At 37.2% G+C, this 20,239-nt stretch overlaps 1 long non-coding RNA gene across 1 annotated transcript; it reads right to left on the bottom strand.

Moving 5' to 3' along the window:
- Window positions 1-13,498: 13,498 nt before the first annotated feature.
- LOC129266704 (uncharacterized) lies at window positions 13,499-20,239 on the bottom strand. Its single transcript, XR_010294305.1, has 3 exons — window positions 20,114-20,239; window positions 19,020-19,163; window positions 13,499-16,329 (listed from the first exon to the last, which is right to left on the bottom strand). It is a non-coding gene; the product is annotated as an uncharacterized LOC129266704 (long non-coding RNA).

Here is a 20,239-nt window from a genome sequence, read left to right on the forward strand (position 1 = left end):
TGCTGATTTGAATAAATAGAGAAAAATCAAACTAGCATAGTGCTGAAAATTTCATCAAAATCGGATGTAAAATAAGAAAGTTATGACATTTTAAAGTTTCGCTTATTTTTCACAAAACAGTGATATGCACCACTAGGTGAGTCAGTCAATGATGTCCATCACTCACTATTTCTTTAGCTTTTTATTGTTTGAATTATACAATATTTCATTTCTTACAGATTTGACAATAAGGACCAACTTGACTGAACCATATAGTATTAAACAATTCTAATTCCACGTGTTCAGGGAGGAATTAAACGTTGTATCACTTGACAATTAGAATATTTCATATTTCATATAACAAAATACAAAAGAAATAGTGAGTGGGTGACGTCATCAGTCTGCCAATTTGCTTACCAACCAGGATGTGCATATAACTGTTTTGTGAAATCAAGCGAAACTTTAAAATGTCATAACTTTCTTATTTTACATCCGATTTTGATAAAATTTTCAGTGTTTTGCTTGTTTGATTTTTCTCCTTTTTTTCAAATCAACTTTTTGTTGGGGTTGACTTGTCCTTTAATTTGAGCCCCCCCCCCCCTGCAGTTGAGCTCTCTGACTTTTGACCTTGAATTCATGACCCCTATAAAATCTAAACAGATAATCCTCACTTTAAACATACATGTACAAGTCAAGTGTAAAACTGTTCCTTCAAAATGGCTCTGGTCATTGAGAAATACATGTTCAGTAGATATTCCAATGAAAATAATGACCTCCATGACCTTTGATCTCATGACCCCAAATCTAATCAAATCAATGTTGTTCCCTTATGGATACATGTATAAGAGCCAAGATCAGAGATGAAACCTCAACAGGTCCTAATTACTTATAGGATATTTTGAAAGGTCATGCAATGATTCAATGACCTTTGTGACCTCTGACCTTTACCACTAGACCCCCCCCAAAAAAAATCTAATTCAAATATAAGTGCCCTTCAAATATGAAGCATACAAGTTTGAAGTTGGTCCCTTAAAGAGTGTTTTCAGTTCTCAAAAGAACAGAATATAACTCCAATAAAGTACATGTATAATGACCTCTGTGAGTGACCTTTGACCTTGTAATCCCAAAGCTACAAATTTCATTTCCCTTCCAATATGCAAAATTTAAAGTAGAATCCTTAAACAGTTCTTGAATAATTGTAAAAAGCTATGTTCATATATCATGATATTTGTGGCCTTTGACTTACCCCCAATACTCATCAACAACTACGGACTTCGTTTTTCATTCGATTGATCAGAAAGCATAAATTCTTATACATCTAGGTAAGTCGCCAGAGTCTGACCCAAGGCTTAAGGTCCGCTGTGAGGGACCTGGTAAAGAAGATCAATGCCTTCTTTTTTTTTTTTTTACTAAAGCACACTTTTTTGGTAAATGGGAATCAAACTCAAGTCACCAGATTGCGAAACCACTGGTCTACCAATTGCTCCAGGCTTTCTTTCCTCCGGGGGGGAGGGGGGGGGGCACTTCCATTGACGAGTGGATACCGTGCGCGACCATGGGGTCTCGAAAAGTACCCTAAACAAGTATTTTCCAATTGCTCCAGGCTTTCTTTACTCCTGGGGGGGGGGGGGCACTTCCATTGACGAGTGGAGATACCATGCGCAACCATGGGGTCTTGAAAAAGTACCCTAAACAAGTATTTTCCATATTCTGAAAATGTACTCCTTATTAAACAAGTACTGGCGTGTGAAACAAAACGATACTCTTGGCAAGTATTCCCTGTATTGAACCCCTAAGCAAGTACAGCGATATTTTAATTGTTATGTCACGGAAGTCTGTTGTCGGTTTTACCTTTAGCTACATCACTGGGTTTAGTACGTATGGCTCCCCCTCCGACACCTCGCGCAAACCGTACTCTAAACACGTAATGTTGACTGTTGGGGCAAAAAGTACATCCTTTTTAAAACATTTTTTTTTAGTCAATAATTTTTTATACCCTCTCAAATTGGACCCTAAACACGTAGATTTCCTAGCAAAAATAGATACCCTTTTTTCATTATTTTAGTGTTTTTGACACCCTTATTAAGTTATGTATGAAACGTGCCCTCACTTGAAAAAGACATCCTTTTTACATATATTTTTTTGGTCGCGCATGGTATCCACTCGTCAATGTAAGTGCCCACCCAGGCTTTCCTCTAAGATGTAGGGTTGTTGTTAGGGTTAAATTAGGGTTTTATCTTAGGTTTGGTGCACTGCAGACCTGCCAACCTCTGGGAATGAAAAACTGTATTCTGTGATAAAAAAACTGTATTTTTCCCCAAACAAGTGTATTTCATAATAAAATGCTTGGCGCAATCGCTCATCGCGGCGCTCAAGCTGCATGCAAGCTAAAATGCGCACTGCTCTTGCAGATGAAAAAAAAAAAACATTAAAACATGTGTATATCTTCACCCTGGTTTTAACAAAATGATTGAAAAAAAAATAAGTTACCTGAAATAACATTGATCTAAAAAACAATATTTGTGTACGTTTTATGAAATAGAGACATATAGAGATTATTTTTCTTAATAAATTACGATTTAGTAAAATAAAAAAAAATTACGTATTTTTCAAAGAAAAACCGTACTGCCGTATTTTGGTTGCAAAAACGTACTAAATACGGCTAAAACGTACTGGTTGGCAGGTCTGGCACTGGTGTCGATATGCGACGTCATACTACTCAAGTGGGTGGGGGGTGGGGATAAAACAATAGATCATCCCCCCTCCTCCCTTGAACAAAATTGAGATTCACAACACAAATCGACACCCATGGTTTGGGGTTAGGTTTAGGGTAGGGTATAGTGTAATAGATCCAGAGTTTAAGTTTTTCGATGAGTGTGTGGTGGAATACCCTTTAAAGGACAAGTCCACTCCAGATAAAAGTTGATTCGAATAAAAAGAGAAAAATCCAGCAAGCATAACACTGAAAATTTCATTAAAATCGGATGTAAAATAGGAAAGTTATGACATTTTGAATTTTCGGCACAACCCGGTCGATATGCAAATGAGGGAACTGATGACATCACTCACTATTTCTTTTATATTTCATTATATGAAATATGAAATATTCTAATTTTCTCCTCATTGACCTGTGAAACAAAGTTTTATTTCTCCCTGAACATGTGGAATTACCATTGTTTAACATTTTATGGTTCAGTCAAGTTGGTTCTTATTTTTAAATCCTTAGAAATTGAAACATTGTTTGATTCAAACAAAAGAAATAGTGAGTGAAGGACATCATCCATTCTCTCATTTGCATATGATTTTAATAGTATAGATCATATGGACTGCTTTGAGAGGCATGGTTGTTTCTAGAGGCTCAAGGGGACCGCAACGCGACTATGCCCGAGGGCTTTGCCCGAGGGCATGGTCTGGCCGATGCAGTACCCGCGAGCCGAATTGAAACAACCATGTTTCGAATATAAAAGCGGTCCATATATATTTAATGAACCGAATTATTAAACATAAAGGTTAGGGCCTAGTCTAGGTTAAGATCTAGTAAAACTAAACAAAAAAACCTGCCCCTGGCCTAGGCCCCAAGCTAACGTAAGGTCTAGGCCCTTACTTAGCCCTGACCCTGAAGTTAGGTCTCAAAATGGAATATCAAAGCAGTTCCCGAGCAGTTCATACCGATAGGCCCTACTGGCCTAGGCTAGATATTTTTAGGAACCAAATTAGGGTCTGATTCTGAATAGGGTCTAGGGCCTAGCTAGATCTAAAGTTCAGTCTTAAAATTTAGACTAGAGTATAATCTAACGTAAGATCTAGTCGACTAAACCTACGTCCTAACGTTAGATCTAGCGTCTACTCTTAACTTCTAAGCTAACGACAATTAACATTAGATCTACCCGTCCTAACGTTGTCGTTTGTCAATACCTAACTGTCCTAGGCTAAGGTTAAGTAACGACATGAACAAGTTAAACGTTTATTGTTAGAAAGTGCAGTGACTGTCGAATCTTTTCACCTGACTCACCTTTTGCGAGCATGCATTTGAGCGAACTGCAACAAGACTTGATGATTGATATACATCCGTTATGTCCTTAATAAGCTAGTTTTCTTTTCAATAAATGCTTTTTTAATAACAGGAATTAACAATAAAAAGTCAAAGATCGGCATCGTTCCATCGATATGTCAATCCGTTGCGCGCACTTGCGCAATAAGCGCGTAAATGCGCAAATTGTCTAAAACTTTCGATCAAATCGTGCGGATATTTATGGTATCCGTTATCACCGCAGAAAGCAACATTTTGCATGCAATGAAATGGGGACTTCAGCCAAATTTTGCTATGCCCATCGTTAAGGGGCGGATCAGGGGGCAACCTGCAGAAATATTGTTAACTATGCCCGTTGCCCTTGGTTACCACCTTAGTTTGTTGTTTTGAAGGCATGGTCGTTTACATGACCTCAGTTTTAACCAATCAGAGGAACGGATTATTCGACATTCTTAAAGAGAGGTTTATACTCGTGCATATAAATATTTGTGAAAAATAAGCGAAACTTCAAAATGTCATAACTTTCTTATTTTACATCCGATTTTGATGAAATTTTCAGCATCATGCCTGTCTGATTTTTCTCTATTGATTCAAATCAACATTTTTCTGAGGTGGCCTTGACCTTTAAACACATTTGTAGTGTACCATAGCCAATGTTACCTCAATGGTGCAATGGGTGGTATTCTGAAAGCCACAGTCATTAGTTTAATTTGGTTACAACTTTACCGACCACACTTTTATGGGGTGCCAGTTGTGAACTCGTTCACCAATTGCAAAAATTATTCTTATCCAGCCGCAAAAAGTTGTCAAAAAGATAATTGAGATGTGAAAATGAAATGGAAATAGGAAAATACAAAAATGTAACGAGTTTTAAAGAATTAAATGACCACCAGTACATTATAATTGCCATAAATATGGAATTATAAAGCGAACATTCCATAAGAGTGTGGTTTAAAAATCAGAGTTTAGACTCGGGTTAAACCTCGGTTTAATCATCAGAATTTCACCCAATAATGGGTGTAACAACAGATAAAAATTATCAACCCTACCGATGCTATAAAAGGTAGATAGGCCACCCACTCACTATGAAAAGTTAATCGGCCCTGCATTTAAATAATAGGAAGCTTCAGATGATCCTTGTAGGTTTGCATGGTGGAGTTTATAGCGTGGAGAAGGTTTATGGTTCACCATGTGTAATATGAAGAAGGGAAAGGAAATACAGGCAGAAAATTGAAATGGAAAGACGAGAAAGGATGAAAAGAGGAAATTAGAGGTATTCTTTTGGAAGATTGTAAATCAGACAGTTAAAGGGGAATCCAGCCTTGGCCATAAAATGTTGTGTTGGGAAGGAGAAAAATAAATTAAACAGAATGACGAAAGTTTGAAAGAAATCGGACAAGCAATAAGAAAGTTATAGCTGCTTTAAAATTGAGATCACTAATACTATGTAGATTTCAAATTGGCAACTGAGTGAGTAAATTATGACAAGGGGCAAGGACAACTTTCCCAAAGGCCATGTACTTTATTATCAAGGATTTGTGTTTTTTTCCTAAATACCCATTCCCCTGGGGCGGTAATCTAAATATAACCCAGGTAGAATATTGTTTCATGTCCTAATGAAAGAAAAATATAATTTGAAATAAAACTTTTGGGAAAAATGACATTTTAGCCTAAATATGTATTGGAGTACATGGAATAGTCCTTGCCTTACATCACTATGACATCCCATATGCGGCCAATTTGAAGTCTCCATGGGTATAGTGATTACCAATATTTACAACTTTAAAACTTCATAACTTTCTTGTTGTTTGTCCAATATTGTTCAAACTTTCACCTATCAACTTGTCTGATTTTTCTTTTCCCTATAAAAACAAGTTTTTATTTGGGTTGGATTCCCCTTTAATAGGTTTGATGAAACTCAAAGTAAATGTAGGGCACCTGGACCATGAAGTCAAAAATCTCTTTTAAACAGAGTACAAAGTCTAGCAAATAGTGTTGCGCTATATAACGTTTTTTTAGTGAATTAGAGCCCTGCGAATTCATTGAAAGCATTTAATAACTACCTGCGCTTTGACAATGTACCAAGATAGACTATAGAAAACGATAGACAAACTATTGTGTATGTTTTCTCTACCATCACTCCAACAGGTGTACAAAGCACAGTGCTCAACATTTCTCAATGTGTAGTAGAAATTATATGTGACCTACATGTATTGGTGCATAGGGAATTCATGTGATTTTGTTGCTGTCTCGAGACTGCTGCGAAAAGGGTCCGCCATATTGTCTGATAGGTACATGAAAGAGATTTATAGGTTAATTTTTCTCAGAAAAATTAATTGATCGCAACTGCATATGGTATGAAATGCCAATTTAATGCTTGTTTTTAGTCACATATTCTCAAGCATCTGAATATATTAAAAGGTCGAGCTGCACTTTCTAATAAAGCCAATAAACTTCATTTGAATACTAGTAAATGATTGAATTTCTCATTATAAATACACAATCAAATTTCACAATGCTCATAAAATGGGAGCTGGGTATAAAATAAAGAAAACAAAAAGCCCTTAAACTTTTATCATCTAGACAAATGCTGGAAAGTTGCATGTCAATGACGTCATCCCTGAGATCCATGTTCATTGCCATTCAGTCCGCATCCACTTTGTCTTTATCACCTATGGGTCCTGTTGCATAAAAGTTAATACCATTATGGTAACTTTCCCATCCAATGGTAACTACTTACTAGCATGGAATCTTTGATTTCGATTGGCTGTTGATCATCGTTACCATGGTAGTTACCCCTGGATGGCAAATTTACTTGTATGCAATGGGCCCATGGTTTCGTGATTATGGTAACTTTCCCATCCAATGGTAACTACGTACTAGCATGGAATCTTTGATTTCGATTGGCTGTTGATCATCGTTACCATGGTAGTTACCCCTGGATGGCAAACTTACTTTAATGCAATGGGCCCATGGTTTCGTGATTCTCGTCCAGTATGGTCTAATCTCACTTCGTCCACAGCCCAGTTTGTCTACTTTCCATTACAGTAGATCTCATCCCACAAGGTCTAAACTGACTTTAATAGGGGGTGTTGCAAGAAAATATTTGCAAATATTCTATTGCAAGTTTGAAATAAATAGATCAATTTCTAACTGTAGCAAATCAGATCACACTTCGTGTTTCGAGAAGCAGATACACAATCAATCGCACATTCGCAATAAATTTCAAGACCTATGCTTGATTTAGGGACCGAAAATGGATTTGCAACTGATCTCAAGTTTCTTGCAATGCCCCATTTGTCTACATCTAGTCTAAACCATTTGGTCTAACTGACGTTTTCATGTAGCCCATTTGAATTTGGTCAAATATCCAGCATGACTATGAAGAGAGCTCTATTCTACACTTGGTCGGACACCAAGAGGCCGTTCTCATTACGCTTTCTAAAACTGGTTTACTGGAAACCGATTCAGGAAACCACTTTGGAAGATCGCTTTGCTAGCGTTCCCACTTGATCACACAAAAGTGGTTTTCAAAATCACTTCACGTAAAGCGCTCTTGTTGCTATGGAAACGCTCTCAGTGGGGTGACACTTCGCGCGAAATTCGAAACCGCAGCATAGGCATTCTACACCTGTCGTGTGGAGTGGCACGCTCAAAATGTGCGAAGATCGCTTCCCGAAGAACGGTCGTGTCCTCACTTACGCTAAAACCAGTTTAACGAGGCAAAGCGATCTTGAAAACTACATCGCGAGGTGGTTTTCCAAACTGGTTTGGAAGATCGCTTCCAAGACCGCTTCGACCATTCTCACTACGCGCTAAACTAGTTTCCAATAAACTAGTTTCCAGTAAACTAGTTTTAGGAACGTAGTGAGAACAGCCCCCAAGTACTTGCTTTACATGCATATCCTGGGTTCTTCATTATTTTTCATTGAGGGCCATGCAATTTGAGAATGTACAGGGAACTCATAAGTAACATATCTCTAATAAACTGAGTGGTCTGTGTACTAATGAAAAAAAAATAAATGATCATTTGTGTACCGGTGATTAAAATCTAAGTCTCTACAGTGTTCAAACCCATACTTGGTTTTACTGAGAAGTCTGTATACTTTGTCTTTAAGTTAATAAATAGTGATCACTTTGTAATTGAAATCTGAGACTTCCCAGGAAAATGATTTTTTTTATTCATTCATTCATTCATTCATTCGTTTGTTCATCCATTCATTTATCCATTCATTCATTCATTCATCCATCCATTCATTCATTTATTTTATCTGTATATTCATTATCAATTATCATTCTTTATCTTATTCTTAATTTTATTTATTCATTCATATAATTAATTAATCAATTAAAAAATTATATTACCGTTTTCTCTTCTTTTTTTTGTGGGGGGGGGGGCTACTTTACACAATTTACAGTGTAAATCTGAAACATTTGATTTTAAGCTTTAACATTGCAGTGAATGGGGGAATCTCCAGGGCTCCCTTTTTAAAATCATTTTCCAGGGCTCTTATGAGTATTTTGGGGGCAAATCCCCTTGAGCCCCCAGTGTATTGTTTTTCCCTGCTGCACAGTGAACTCATACATTTTGGTTTACTCAGTGGCATCATGGCACGTGTACTTTACAGGGTTGGCACGTTTTAAACGGTGTGTTTTAAAACATGTTTTGAAACGCGTTTTAAAACAATAAACAAGTGGAATGCCTCTGGCCGTCTCACCTGCATCACGCGATTCAATATAGCAGCAGTGCTGATTTTGAAAACTACTATAACTCGCACAAGATGTTCAGTGATACTTGGTTACTCTTATATCCACGTTATATGAACTAGACCAACACACTTTCAAATTTATGGCTGTAATTCAACAAATACCCCAATTTGGCCAAAGTTCATTGACCCTAAATGACCTTTGACCTTGATCATGTGACCTGAAACTTGCACAGGATGTTCAGTAACACTTGATTACTATTATGTCCAAGTTTCATGAATCAGATCTATAAACTTTCAAAGTTATGATGGTAATTCAACAGATACCCCCAATTCGGCCAAAGTTCATTGACCCTAAATGACCTTTGACCTTGGTCATGTGATGTGAAACTCATGCAGGATGTTCAGTGATACTTGATTAACCTTATGTATAAGTTTCATGAACTAGGTCCATATATTTTCTAAGTTATGATGACATTTCAAAAACTTAACCTTAGGTTAAGATTTTGATGTTGATTCCCCCAACATGGTCTAAGTTCATTGACCCTAAATGACCTTTGACCTTGGTCATGTGACATGAAACTCAAGCAGGATGTTCAATAATACTTGATTAACCTTATGGCCAAGTTTCATGAACTAGGTCCATATACTTTCTAAGTTATGCTGTCATTTCAAAAACTTAACCTCAGGTTAAGATTTGGTGTTGACGCCGCCGCCGCCGTCGGAAAAGCGGCGCCTATAGTCTCACTCTGCTATGCAGGTGAGACAAAAACGTTATATTTGTTTTGTTTTTTTATAAAAAACGTTTTTTATTACAACCCTGGTACTTTATAATTAAAAAAAAAATGAAATTGAGGATAAAATGATGGTTGGACCATATCAGGACACGACAAACTTGCATGCCCAGGGCAAGTGAAAATGACTGCGGGCAAGCATTTTCTCAAACTCACTTGCCCGATCAGACGAGTGGTCATTTTTTTTTTAATAAACGATAATGTATGATAAAGATAACACAATCAAACATCAAAAATTGTAATTGGTCCCATAGTGAAATAGTAATTGCAATTTCAAATAAATATCAATACTTCAATATACTAGATATATATTCCAGATAGTCTTATGTTTTCTAGCCTTAGAATAATAAGTTCAAATCAGTACCTAATGCAACATTTTTTGGGTTTTTGCCTCCAATTAGAGGATTCAGTGCAACAAAGCAAATATAACACTTTATAAAAATGAACAAACCCTGTACATGAGATGACAGGACATTATAGATACAACAAGTGGAATGCCTCTGGCCGTCTCACCTGCATCACGCGATTCAATATAGCAGCAGTGCTGATTTTGAAAACTACTATAACTCACACAAGATGTTCAGTGAGACTTGGTTACTTTTATTTCCACGTTTTATGAACTAGACCAATACACTTATAGAGATATGATGGCAATTCAACAAATACCCCCAACGTGGCCAAAGTTCTTTGACCTTACATGACCTTTGACATTGATCATGTGACCTGAAACTCGCACAGGATGTTCAGTGATACTTGATTACTATTATGTCCAAGTTTTATGAACTAGACCAACACACTTTCAAATTTATGGCTGTAATTCAACAAATACCCCAATTTGGCCAAAGTTCATTGACCCTAAATGACCTTTGACCTTGATCATGTGACCTGAAACTTGCACAGGATGTTCAGTAATACTTGATTACTATTATGTCCAAGTTTCATGAATCAGATCCATAAACTTTCAAAGTTATGATGGTAATTCAACAGATACCCCCAATTCGGCCAAAGTTCATTGACCCTAAATGACCTTTGACCTTGGTCATGTGATGTGAAACTCATGCAGGATGTTCAGTGATACTTGATTAACCTTATGTATAAGTTTCATGAACTAGGTCCATATATTTTCTAAGTTATGATGACATTTCAAAAACTTAACCTTAGGTTAAGATTTTGATGTTGATTCCCCCAACATGGTCTAAGTTCATTGACCCTAAATGACCTTTGACCTTGGTCATGTGATATGAAACTCAGGCAGGATGTTCAGTAATACTTGATTAACCTTATGGCCAAGTTTCATGAACTAGGTCCATATACTTTCTAAGTTATGCTGTCATTTCAAAAACTTAACCTCAGGTTAAGATTTGGTGTTGATGCCGCCGCCGCCGTCGCCGCCGCCGCCGCCGTCGGAAAAGCGGCGCCTATAGTCTCACTCTGCTATGCAGGTGAGACAAAAATGGTTACGTGTTTATGCAATCAAACAATATAAGCTACATGTATGACATAGAATTTGGAAGATACTAAAAGTGAAAGCAAAGATTCACAGAGTTTCACACGAATTTGATGATTTCTCTGGGTAGATAGATATATCCTTTTTCTGTACTGAGCTTCATAGATCTACTTGTCTTTCTATTTATCTTAAGAATATAAATTTCAGATCATCTCTCTTTTCTTTTCCACATCCTACCACGCCAAAACCACCAATTAGTCGCCAGGTAAGCTTCTCTGTAAATAGCCAAAATAGTATAGTCTCCAAAAGCCAAAAATTGAAAAAAATAGCTTATCTGAAAGAGCAATTCTTCTTCTTCGTACTGTGAAAATTTGAAGTTGTAAAGTTGAATATTAAGAAAAGATACAAGAGTTTCTTGGACACTACTTTGTCGGACAGCTCGGAAGTTTCACTGAGATTTATTACACAGTATGCACATCTCATGCTTATGTGAACCGTGAACTTCAAACCTTGTTTTCTCATTTTTCTTAAGCTCTTGCTGAATTTGCTCTGCATTCAATCAAGCACTTGTAATGGTTATTGTTGGTCAATTTCAACATATCACATTTCATTTTAAAGCTCAGAAAGTGAATTATCAAGCTCAATTAAAATCTCAATATTCAGTTTGGTCGACTTATTGTTGGTTTTAGGGTGGCAGGTCACATATGTTTCTTGAAACGATGACTATGTGAATGCACCAAAGTGCAATAGTCAGAAGTACTAAATTTTTGTTTAAACAAATCGAATGCAACATATATATGTTCTCTCAGCTTGGTATTAAGACTGAAACCCATGAATAGCAGGTGACTGTGGCCAAAGAACTCCCCCCAAAATATTTTCATTATTTTATATAGATTATGTGTAAAAATTAAAAAATAATATCTATTAAACAAAAATTGATACTGTATTGTATGGTCCTCATTCTTTTTCATGTTAATAAAATTATTAAACATTGGACATTGCAGTACTTTTAGGTTAAAGAGGATCTTTAAAACCTTTTTAATTTTTTTAATGAATTTCACAACTTTGATATAGTTATGAGGAAAGAGTTTTATGTTATGTCTAATTTTTTTCAATACAAGAACTAATATCATGCATGTATTAGAAAATAAGCACTGTTGCCAATTTAATGTATCATTTCAATATTCTGGGGAAGTACCCAAGTACATGTCACTTTAGAAGAGAATGCCTGGGCATTTCATGAGATAATGTTAATACCAGAAAGACTATTAACATTTTTCACTTTTGAATCAATTGAGCAACCATAACTGGGCCCTGTATTACAAAGATTTACGATTGATCTGATCATCTTAAAGGTAAATGCTAGTTTTGGTAACGATATCAAAATGAGTTCGTACAGAATCCAATGAAATGACCACCAAAGTGTCTGTTTGTATAAATAAAACGTATGTGCCAAAGGATTCTGGAAGAAATTGTGTAGTTGCTGAGAAATCAGCAAATAAGCACAGGATTCGGGTAGAGCGTCGGGCCCGACATTCAAAGCAATAATTATACACTGTCCCACGTGCGCTTATCTGTGTTGGGGATCTTCAGTCTGAACATTTTTTCAGCGTAGATTTCAAGATTTCACGAAGTTCAGTTTATGTAACTGTACCAGATCTAGATCTTCGATGATATACTGACAATTAAGCCTTGTTTTACAGACTTTCTCATGAAATCAGTGTTTACTGCAAATACTGGAATTTCTCTTTAAACTATATGGAAATCCAACAATGTTATAATTTTTTCGCCAGGAAATTTGCATGATGTCCTTTGTAAACAAAGAGAAGCACCATGATTTTTTCAAGAATACAATGAATGTCGCATACATCCGTAATTCCGAAGCTTCGTTATTCCGAAGGTTCGGATATTCCGAAGGTTCGTTATTCCGAAGGTTCGTAATTCCGAAGGTTCGTTAGTCCGAAAACGAAATAAGGGTCGTAATCCCAAAGGTTCTTTAGTCCGAAAACGAAATGATTAACGAACCTTATTTCGTTTTCGCATTAACGAACCTTTGGAACAACGAACCTTATTTCGTTTTCGGATTAACGAACCTTCGGAACATCGAACCTTATTTCGTTTTCGGATTATGGAACCTTCGGAATAATGCCACAAATGTTCGGATTAACGAACCCTTTTACGTTTTCGGATTAACGAACATCGAGGTATAGGCAATCTACGTGTTTCGGAATTACGAACCTTCGGAATAAAGAACCTTCGGAATTATGAACCTTCGGAATTACGAAGTGTAACCATAATTGTACAGTGTATGAATATAATATCTAGAAAATATTTTGAACAAGCATTCATTTTAGATGTTGACATTGCTGGCTTTCCATAGTTGTGGTTGATCGGATCAATCGTAACTCTTGGTAAGACGGGGCCCGGGTATATTCATCAATATAAGAGGGTTCTCAGAAGTCTAAAAAAAGACTAGAAAGCTGGCACAGATACTTTGCCCTTTTCATGGTATAATCAGACAGTAACTTCCCTTTTTTTATTTGAGTATGCCCTCACCCCCCCCCCCCCCCTCCTATCATCTGAACTGTAAACTGTAAGCTTCCCTTTTCATTAATGGGGTACTCCGGGCCTAAAATAATTACATCTAAAATTCGCAAAGCAAAATGCTGAAACTTACATCGAAATTGGAAAACAAATTGTGAAGTTATTGAATTAAAATTAAAATTTAGCAATAGTTTGTGAGCAGTTTAATTATGCACGTCATCATGAATAGTCATTAGGTGGGCTGATGATGTCACAATTTCCCCACTTTCCTTCTTCAAATGTTATTACACGAAATCATAACTTTTTCATTTTTTTCATATGTATATGTGTGAATTATATGTCTCCCTTATGATAAAATAAGTTGCGGCAATGAATGTCTATTGCATTATTCAATTGTCAAACCATTTTTTTTTTTGGGGGGGGGGGTTCTTGGGGGGAAAAAATATGACCTCATCAGTTTGCTCATTGAATATTCATGAAGATATGCAAGTTTCACTGAAATAATGCAAATCTATGTAATGTCATAACTTTGTTATTCCTTGTCCGATTTTGGTCAAAATTTAATTGTTTTGTTTGTCTGAAGTGTTCACATCATGTTATTTTCAGCCTGGAGTACCCCTATAAGTTTCCCTTGTAAGATTTTCAGTGAAGTGTGTATAAAATATTTGTGATTGTATGTTTTGGTAGATTTTTGGTGAGACAGATTGCAAGCTTTAGGGGAGTGAGAGCCCCCCCCCCCACCCACCACCACCAACACTATCCACATACACTACTACACTCACAATTATTCTGTCAGTAAACTCAAGAAAATCACAAATTTCCTGTCCTCACCCTACTCCCACCTCCATTGAAAATACTGAGCCAAATTTGTTGTTATGTCAAGCACCATTAAATCCGCAATCTTGAGCGAGTGGATATTAAATTTTGTCATGTTTGTTTTTAAAAATGTCAACTTTCACTCTTTTCAAGTCTAATTTCAACAGAATAAATTCTTTATCAATCCATAATTTACTAGTGCTGCAAGTCAGGCGTCACTCAGAGATACAAGCAGCTCTCAGAGGATTCAATGAATGGGACTACGCACAAACGGTCAACCAACTCTTGAAGATTTTTATTTAAAAAAAGACTATGAAAAGATACAAAAACAAAGTTGTGTACGCTAGGGACAGTGATTTTCCGCGATCACGGAAAACAGACGGAATTCACGGAATCGGCCTTTTGAAACAGAAAGTGGCTTTTCAAACGGAAAATCACGGAAAACACTTTTTCTCAAAATACACAATAGCAACAAAAATTACTCCCAAATCCTCAACGAAATATGAATATCAACTAGAAAAAACACAATCTCACTTCGCTACAACAATCCTGACAATCCACACATCATGACTGCAGCACTCGAGGCCCTCCATCACTCGATCCTATCGAAATTGGTTTACACTCACGTCCGCATATAAAGGCAGAAACACAGCCGTGTGTTGCTGCCCTCTGCGTTCGGTCATATCATGATCGCGGTACATTCAACAAATCCAACATGGCGGACATGCGAAAGTCGTAGACTGCTCAAAACAATGTCCAAAAAGTCCCCCAAATCAGCAATAAAATCTCATTTAACCATAAAATAATGCTAATAATGTAAAAGGTGAGGAAGAACTTATGTTAATTATGTTTCTTGAAATAGTTTTTACACTCAAATCTCTTCGATTAAAATTGATTTTAAAGCGTTGTTAGTACAGTGATAGATACAAAGTTTGACCAGCGTGAGCATTTTGACATCGCAACCCATTGTGTATTGATTTTTTCTATGTAAATCGAGTTGTCACTTTTTCATGTACACAAAGTCTATGGGGAAACGGAATTTCCGTTTTCAGACATGCTGAAACGGAATTTCAGATTTCTGAAAAAGAAACGGAAAATCACTGTCCCTAGTACGCTCTAAAAACATAGAATTTGAAAAAGATGTTGTATTTCACCCATCCTACATACTTGAAATGGTTTCATAAAGACTTAATTGTACAACCATGGTAACTTAAGGCAATTACCATGGTAACAGGGCTAAGCAGCCCTACACAATCAAGGTTTCCACACACATGGTAAATCTTCATGAAGTGGGAGCCTGGACTATCACTCTAACCCACTGGAAATAGGCAGCAACTAAATAAATAGAAATAATATAGGATTTATATAGCGCACATATCCACCTTCTTAGGTGCTTAAGGGGCTCCTATATTACCACAGCTAAGCTAGTCTACCGATTCCGGTGCTCGCAGCTTTTTGAGGAATTAAATGTACTTCCTGCTGGTACCCATTCACCTCACCTGGGTTGAGTGGAGCACAATGTGGGTAAATTTCTTGCTGAAGGAAAACACAACTTGGCTTGGAATCGAACCCACGTCTCTCAGATTGAAAGATGGGTCTTAACCACTAGACCACGACGGCCCCAAATGCCTGGGAATTAATAGGGAACTGTTTCATGAAGCATCTTCTCAGTGATTTTAAACAAACTTTGCTCTCAGCCAATCAGACGCAAGGATTTCAGTAGCTTATAACAGATAATCAGTGAAAATCACTGAACATTTGTTTCATGGAATGGTGTCTCCATCAATCTTATAAACTTACCTTGTAGAGGACTCGATCTGCTGTGCTGACAATCTGACTCATGTCTGCTGCCCTTTTCTCCTCCTTTCTCAGTTGACCTTTGACCCTCTGACCCCTTCTTGACCTTGGGTGAAATTTGGGCTATCTGCTGGTGTACATATCTCAGATGAATCGCAAGCTGTCCGGGCCCAGAAAACTCATAATTGCATAGATGGCACAGGGAAGATTTGGTTTCTAGGGGGAAAAGCAGAAGAAACTTGCATTATCATTCGGTGGATTCACAATACGGTGCGCTACCTGTTGGTTGCTGCGGACAGGCCAAAATTCGCAATGCCTCATGGGAGAGGTTGACATCAGTTGCACACATGCATTCGATATGCTGCACTGGCCACTTGTTTTTAGATCCATTTTTCATAAAATTTGATTTTTTTTTTTTTTTTGGGGTACTCAAAACTGATTCACAAGGTACAAATACAGGTTTTTACAAGTTTAGATGACACAAAAAAACTTTTGAAAATGCTGCGTAATCTTATCATTTGCCACTTTAAAAAAATGCATCTCAATTCTCATTTACCTAAATCTTCAAATTTGGAAAGGTTTAATACTGCAATGAATGGGGATTTTCCAGGGGGCCATTTCATAAAGCTATTTGTAAGTTAAGAGCGACTTTAAGATCGACTGGTGAACCTTCTTTAATACTCACTAAGCCATGGCCAATGAATATACATGTACCATTTACCACAAGAAAGGGTCAACAGTCGTTCTTAAAGTCGCTCTTAACTTTACGAATAGCTTTAATATGAAACACCCACCAGGTCCTCTTTTGAGCATTTTGGGGGCGAAATCGCCCAACCCTTGTCTAATTTTTTCACTGACTTAGTCAAACACCACTTAACCTACCAGATAAACTGTATAGGGGAGAGTGGGGTAAATAAGGCCCCCTGGGGGCCATTTTATAAAGCTCTTCGTATTATAAGTTAAGAGCGACTTTAAGAACGACTGGTTATCCTTTCTTTTGGTAAATGGTATAAATTATATACACCATAGGCAATGGTTTAGCGCGTAAGAAAGGATCACCAGTCGTTCTTAAAGTTGCTCTTAACTTACGAACAGCTTTATGAAACACCCACCCGTTGTTTTTAGCTCACTGCTCAAGTTTACCGGTGTCAAAGGGAATGCTGTTTGTGTGGTATTTGAGACAGTTCCTTGGCACAAATCTTGAAATGGAGCAAATGAGGTCCCCTGACAACCATATTGAATGCTGATTAATAAAATGAGATTGATTAGATCTCATATTTCTATTGGATAATGCAGGTATCTTGAAGACCTTGTATTAGACATCTGGTCATCTTTCCAGGGGCCGCGGAACGGTTTTCAAAGTGGGGGGGGCTGATAATGCAAAAAATCACAACCGTATGGTCATTTTTACGTTTTTGTACATGGTTTTGGAAAAAAGTGGGGGGGGGGTGAAGCCCCCCCAGCCCCCCCCCCCCCCCCCGCTTCCGCGGCCCCTGCTTTCTACTGCTATGCATTAAAAAGATATGGTTGGAATTATGGAAAAGGAGGCCTCAATTTACCCCACTCTCCCTATAAGCCAAATTTTCATTTGACAAAGAGCATCAAGTAATTAGACACAGTTGCAATTTGACCATCTGGGTAGTAGTCTCTAACAGTAAACCTATGTTATGGTTCATTATAGACCAGGACTCAGGGTACCAAGCGTTTCAAGAAAACAAAAATCCCATTAGGGCCGTCTGCACAAGCCAGAGTCTTCAAATTAGCACGCTATTTCTGATCAGGCAAATTATCCTGCTCTGAACAATCTCGAGATTATTTGTAATGGAGACGCAATTACCGCGCTAGTTCGCAAGATTAATCTCGAGATTGCAATCCCAAGTCAACTTGGGATTATTTGCAAAATAGTGTGTTATATAATGAATTATCCTACTAATTCGCAGGTGCAGACACACTCGGGATTATTTATTCACGGCGTCAGACCATAATGCATTGATGCCTTGCTCAAGCAGGAATCGCTCTTCTTGCGATGGTGAAGACAGGGTTTCTTGAATCTCCAGATTAAACGCGAAGAAGGCCGATCAGGCTAAAATCTCGAGATTGAGCAAACTCGGGGTGGTGCAGCACCGCCTTTAGTTTTCCATGCTGAAAGTACCTAACTTCCATGATAATCAGTTCAATTTCAATTTCACATGTGTGGTGCTATCCCCCTTAGGATTTTTAGTGTACATAATCATGATTAAATAGAGGCTTAATTTAGGTAATGTGCACTTGTGCTATATAGTCAAAGAGGCTACACTATAAAACCACCATAGCAAGTCATCCAATAGACTAGATACTATTTTGATGCAACACAATATAACAGTCTATAAAGGTCACTTTACATGTGTAATGCATAGGCTTGTCAGTCTGGCAATTTCAACTGGAACAATTGGAGTGCATTTGACAAGTAACCCTTAGCAATGGACCATTTATTATTGTGGGATTCTTCCTAAATACCATGAAAAGAATTTGATAGCTCCGAATGATCATAAATTCAATCTTCAACACAATTTTTTTTAAATCAGTTAACCGATTCCCTACTGGAGCCAGGTGTCCATTTCACAAAGAGTTACAACTATTGTAACTTTGCCATTACGGCAACTACCATGGCAACAGGGCTCAGCAGCCAATTAAAGGTCACCATGGTACGACTGCTATGACGTCATTATGACTAGATATTAAATTTGCTTTTATTCTAAGAAGGATGATAGCATAGTCACAGATTTGAACATAGGTATTCGTATGACGATTTCGAACATTACACAGTAAGATATTCCAAGTCTCAATATTAGCATCAAATTCTACTACATTTTATTCAAAAATCGAGACGCAGACCAATCGTAAGGTGTGCGGTCGCCTTTAAGTACCTGGAATAGAATTATCTGTTTGATTCATTTGTTCTTCAGCTTGTTCTGTAGGCTTGTCTTCAAGGTCTTCTGATAATCTGCGTGGAGATTTCTGCTTGCGCCGACAAGACATTTCCATCTTTTCTTGAATTCATTGATTTCTTTCTGAAAAAGAGAGAGTGAAAACAAAAAAATCATTTCAGGAGCTAAATAATTGAAGAGGTTTAACGTTCAAACGACTCTTATGCTAATCTGTATGTAGTATAGTGAGTGCGCTCCATAAATCCACATCATCATTTTTACTCAGAAGTTCTTGTCACGAAGCAATTTTTTTTCAGGGGCCACTTTTCACAACAGTGCATAAATCTGCAACATTGACGCTTTCACATTGCAAAGCAATGAAATAGAAGTCACTCTCTTTTTTATTCTCCTTCGCGCATTTAAAGAGCGAAATAACCCCAAGCCCCCATATTTTAACGTTAAATTTTTCCTGCTTTTAATAATCATTTTCATCTCCTTCATGACCATTGCTACAGTATTTTGTTAGTAGTTAAATTTATTTTTATTTTATTTCTTTTCCAGGTACACATTATACTCGTAACAATAGTCAAATTCATGACATTAATCTAACATTAGTCAAATGATCATGTTTTTTATTCAATTTTGCAAGATCAGGAATTTCAATTCATTCATTGTCATGTCAAGATTGTTCGATCATTCAATTAAACTTAACTTAAGACAATAAATATGATCATGTTGATGGAGATATTTGCATACACAGTACCATCAATCAAGCAATTTCTCATTTTCCACAAAAGATTGTGAATCACCGTTATGCAAAACTCACAGTTGTTCATTCATGTTCATTCACATGCATTGCGAAGTATGAATGGAATTGGCATTTCCCGTTTATCATTCACGTATGACCGGTATTCTACACAGCTGTACGTGTGCACGCGAGACACAAAATCGATGATGCCTCATCTACGATCAACTGCCACTGGCTACGGTGCACTCTCGTCAACTCAACTCTCACTTATTCAATCATATTAACATCGATTGTATCATTCCCCCGTTCATATCTCCAAAATGAAATTAAAAAACACAATACACACCTTTTATCTCACCCAGCTATGCAGAAGAGACTAAATTCGGTTGATTATGACTGCCTTTGTTCGCTTTTCTCCCCATCTTTTCGTTCGCGGAGGATCCGTAAAGTTTACATTATATTTCGCGAAATT

This window comes from Lytechinus pictus, chromosome 8 (assembly GCF_037042905.1).
Source record: "Lytechinus pictus isolate F3 Inbred chromosome 8, Lp3.0, whole genome shotgun sequence".
Classification (NCBI taxonomy): Eukaryota; Metazoa; Echinodermata; class Echinoidea; order Temnopleuroida; family Toxopneustidae; genus Lytechinus; species Lytechinus pictus.